The sequence below is a fragment of the Cebus imitator genome, unplaced genomic scaffold, assembly GCF_001604975.1.
Source record: "Cebus imitator isolate Cc_AM_T3 unplaced genomic scaffold, Cebus_imitator-1.0 Scaffold169, whole genome shotgun sequence".
Lineage (NCBI taxonomy): Eukaryota > Metazoa > Chordata > Mammalia > Primates > Cebidae > Cebus > Cebus imitator.
Window position 1 is genome coordinate 2,412,748 of NW_016107484.1, and position 4,731 is coordinate 2,417,478.

Sequence of the window (4,731 nt, forward strand, 5' to 3'; positions counted from 1 at the left end):
CTCAAAAAAAAAAAGAAAAAAAAAAAAAGAAAGAAACAAGGCCTTGTTCTGTTGCCCAGGCTGGTCTCAAAATCCTGGCCTCAAGGGATCCTCCCGCTTAGGCCTCCCAAAGTGCTAGGATTACAGGAATAAGCCACTGTGCCCTGCCAGCAATGTTGTAATAATCAAAACGAAGGGCAAGGGCCTAGAAGTCCGCAAGTCACAGAGTGACAGCATCCAGTGATTAAATACTGAGATGAAACATTAGGGTTGCCATAAGTAAAACGGCACGCATAGCCATCCAATAGGATATTATTCAGCCGTAACAAATAATGAAAACTAAAATAGAGTGCTCATGAATAAATTATTGCATATATTGGCAAACCATTTTCAATAAGGGAGCCAAGACCATTCAAAGAGGCAAGGACAGTCTTTTCAACCAATGGAGTTCACCATATACAAGAAATTAACTCAAAATGCATCTAAGGGCCATCACAGTGGCCAGGAGTTGGAGACCAGCCTGGGCAACACAGTGAGAACCCTCTCTACAAAAAATAAAAAAGGAGCGCAGCGCGGTGGCTCACTCCAGTACTTTGGAGACTGAAGTGGGCAGATCACTTGAAGTCAGTAGTTCGACACCAGCCTGGCCAACATGGTGACAGAGAATGAAGAGTTGTTTAATGGGGATAGAGTTTCAGTTGTGCAAGATCAGAAAGTTTGGAGATTGGTTACATGTGAGCCACTGTGTGTGGCCAAAAGATGTTGATTCTTGGGGCCTGGTGACTCATACCTGTAATCCCAGCACATTGGGAAGCTGACGTCTAAGGATTATTTGATGCGAGGAGTTCCAGACCAGCCTAGGCAACAAAGTGAGACCCCATCTCTACAAAACATAAAAGAATTAGCTGGGTGTGACAGTGTATATCTGTGGTCCCAGCTACTTGGGAAGCTAAGGCTGGAGAATCGCTTGAGCCCAGGAGTTCCAGGCTGCAGTGAGCCACGATCTTGCCACCGCACTCTAGCCTGGGCGATAGAACAAGACTCTGTCTCAAGAAAAAAAACTTAAAATCAATAACAATAAATAAATAAAATAAAGCTGGGTGTAATGGCTTATGCCTGTAATCCCAGCACTTTGGGAGGCCAAGGGTGGATTGCTTGAAGCCAAGAGTTTGAGACTAGCCTGGCCAACATGATGAAACACCATCTCTACTAAAAATACAAAAATTAATGGGCCATTGTGCTGGGCACCTGTAATCCCAGCTACTTTGGAAGCTGAGGCGTGAGAATCGCTTGAACCTGGAAGGGGAGGTTGCAGTGAGCTGAGATTGTGCCACTGCACTCCAGCCTGGGCAACAGAGCAAAATTTTGTCTGAATAAATAAATAAATATATACATACATAAATACATAAAATGAAGAGATGGGGATTTGATTAAACACTTTATCTTGAATGACATAGACATCGGCCCACGGATGGCTTCTGTGGTTTCACAGCTGTCTCTCATAGCTTTGGTGAGTTTGTCTTCTGACTTCCAATCATGTGCTTCTAAACTCAACATGAAACTGTCTTGTCCCACCTGGGCTTCTGACTGCCCTAACTTTTCAGACAAAGACCTGACCAGTGCTACAGTCTGCATTAGAAAGCCCGCTCGCGGAACTCGGTGTATTCGCCTAGTATTTAGTCCATGAACACTCAAACAATTTGCAATCCAAAGCAGATCTGAAATATGAGAATATACACTTATCTGTGCATTTCCTTTAGGTAAATTATGTCTCAATAAAGTGCTGGGGAGAAAGGAAGGAAGCACTGACACACGCTACACCAAGGGCGAACCTTGAAAACATCATGCTGAGTGAAAGAAGTTAGACATAGAAGGCTACAAAGGGTATGATTCCATTTACATGTAATGTCCAGCATAGGCAAATCCATAGAGACAGAGTAGATTAGTCCCCAGTCTAGCCTCATTCTAGGCCTGGGCAAAATGGGAAGTGACTACCTAAGTGTATAGGGTTTCTTTTCGGGGGGTGATGACAATGTGCTAAAATTAGATGACCGCGGGGGTTGCGCAACTCTGAATTTACTAAAAACCATTGAACTGCATATTTTAAACAGGTTGATTTTTTTTGTTTGTTTGCTTTTTTTGTTTTTGTTTTTGGTTTTTTGAGACGGAGTTTCACTCTTGTTACCCAGGCTGGAGTGCAATGGCGCAATCTCGGCTCACCGCAACCTCCACCTCCGGGGTCAGGCAATTCTCCTGCGTCAGCCTCCTGAGTAGCTGGGATTACAGGCACGCACCATGCCCAGCTAATTTTTTGTATTTTTAATAGAGACGGGGTTTCACCATGTTGACCAGGATGGTCTCGATCTCTTGACCTCTTGATCCACCCGCCTCGGCTTCCCAAAGTGCTGGGATTACAGGCTTGAGCCACCGCGCCCGGCCAAACAGGTTGATTTTACATGTAAATAATGCTCAATGCTGTCGAGTGGAATTAGGGTTCCTAGAACAATGCCATCAGGAAGTATTAAAAGTAAGTTTCATGGCTGTCCATGGTGGCTCATGCCTGTAATCCCAGCATTTTGGGAGGCGGAGGCGGGTGGATCACCCAAGGTCGGAAGTTCGAGACCAGCCTGACCAACATGGAGAAACCCTGTCTCTACTGAAAATACAAAAATTAGCTGGGCATGGTGGTGCATGCCTGTAGTCTCAGCTTTTTGGGAGGCTGAGGCAGGAGAATGGCTTGAACCTGGGAAGTGGAGGTTGAGGTGCGCTGAGATTGTGCCACTGCACTCCAGTCTGGGCAACAAGAGAACTTCGTCTCAAAAAAAAAAAAAGAAAAGAAAAAAGTGAGTTTCTTTTAACCCTTACTGCCCCCGCCCACCACTGCTGGCATTGTCCTTGTCAAAAGTTCCTTCTGGGCCAGGCACAGTGGCTCACACCTGTAATCCCAGTGCTGTGGGAAGCCAAGGAAAGAGGATCGCTTGAGCCCAGGAGTTCGAGCTTGGGCAACATTGGGAAACCCTATCTCTACAAAAAAACAAAACAAACAAACAGACAAAAAAAGAAAATTGGCCAGGCGTGATGACACATACCTGTAGTCTTAGCTACTTGGGAGGTTGAGGCCAGAGGATTTCTTGAGGCAGGGAGGTTGCGGCTGCAGTGAGTCTTGATTGCACCACTGCACTCCAGCCTGGACAACAGATTAAGACCCTGTCTCAAAACAAACCAAACAAAAAACAAATAATCTTCTGTTCATTCATTAATGATTAATTTATTGAGCATCTACTATGGTCAAATGCTGAAATGTCCTAAAAGACTGTAGAGTTAAGCAATCTTTCCTTTTGCTACACACTTGCTGATTCACAAGATTCATCAAATTTCCTGATCTCTCCAAATCCAGTTTCCTTATTGTAAACTGGGAAAAAGAAAAGTATCCGTTTCCCAAGACTGACATAAAGATTGTATAAGATACTGCATAAGGGCCAGGCACAGTGGCTCATGCCTGTAATCTCAGCACTTTGGGAGGCCGAGATGGGTGGACCACCTGAGGTCAGGAGTTTGAGACCAGCCTGACCAACATGGATAAGCCCTATCTCTACTAAAAATACAAAAATTAGCAGAGCGTGGTGGCGCATGCCTGTGATCTCAGCTACTCGGGAGGCTGAGGCAAGAGAATCGCTTAAACCTGGGAGGCGGAGGTTGCAGTAAACTGAGATTGCGCCATTGCACTCCAGCCTGAGCAACAATAGTGAAACTCCATTTCAAAAAAAAAATAATAATAATAATGCATAAAAGTGTCTAGGATACTATTAGCATCAATGGATGTTGGCTACTATTACAGTGTTAAGAAAGTTAACTCTTAGATCCCTCCTAGAGTTGGACAATCTGTTAATAAGTAACCATGGCCCTTCTCTCTCCACTGGGAAATTATGAAAACAATTACAAATTATGGCAGAGGTTCTTTTTTTATTTCCCCCAGAGACAGGATCTTGCTCAGTCACTCAGGCTGGAGTTCAGTAACATGAACATAACTCACTGCAGCCTCAAGCTACAGGGTTCAAGAGCTCCTCCTGCCTCAGTCTCCTGAGGAGCTAGGACTATAAGGGTCTACCATCACACCTGGCTAATTTTTCAAAAAATTTTTATAGGCTGGGCACAGTGATTTATGCCTGTAATCCCAGCACTTTAGGAGGCTGAGATGGGTGGGTCACCCAAGGTCAGGAGTTTGAAACCAGGCTGGTGGACATGGTAAAACCCTGTCTGTACTAAAAATATAAAATCAGCTGGATATGGTGGTGCATGCCTGTAGTCCCAGCTACTCCGGAGGCTGAGGCAGGAGAATCTCTTGAACCTGGGAGGCGGAGATTGCAGTGAGCCAAGATTGTGCCATTGCACTCCATCCTGGGCAAAAAGAATGAAACTCCAACTCAAAAAAAAATTTTTTTTCCTTCTTTGAAGATAAAAATAAAGGTGTTTTTGGTTAAAAATATTTTTCTTTTTAGGGATGGGGTCTCCCTGTGTTGCCTAGGCTTGTCTCCCACTTCTGGCCCCAAGTGATCCTCCTGTCTCAGCCTCCCACTGTGCTGGGATTACTAATGTGAGCTGCCGTGCCCGGCTGATAGCAGAAGTCTTAAAGTGTGGTCCCAGGGCCAGCCCCACAAGCATCACTTGGAAACTTTTTAGAAATGCAAATTCTCAATCCACTGATTCAGAAACTTTGAGTGGGCTCCAGCATCTGTGTGTTTTTTTTTTTTT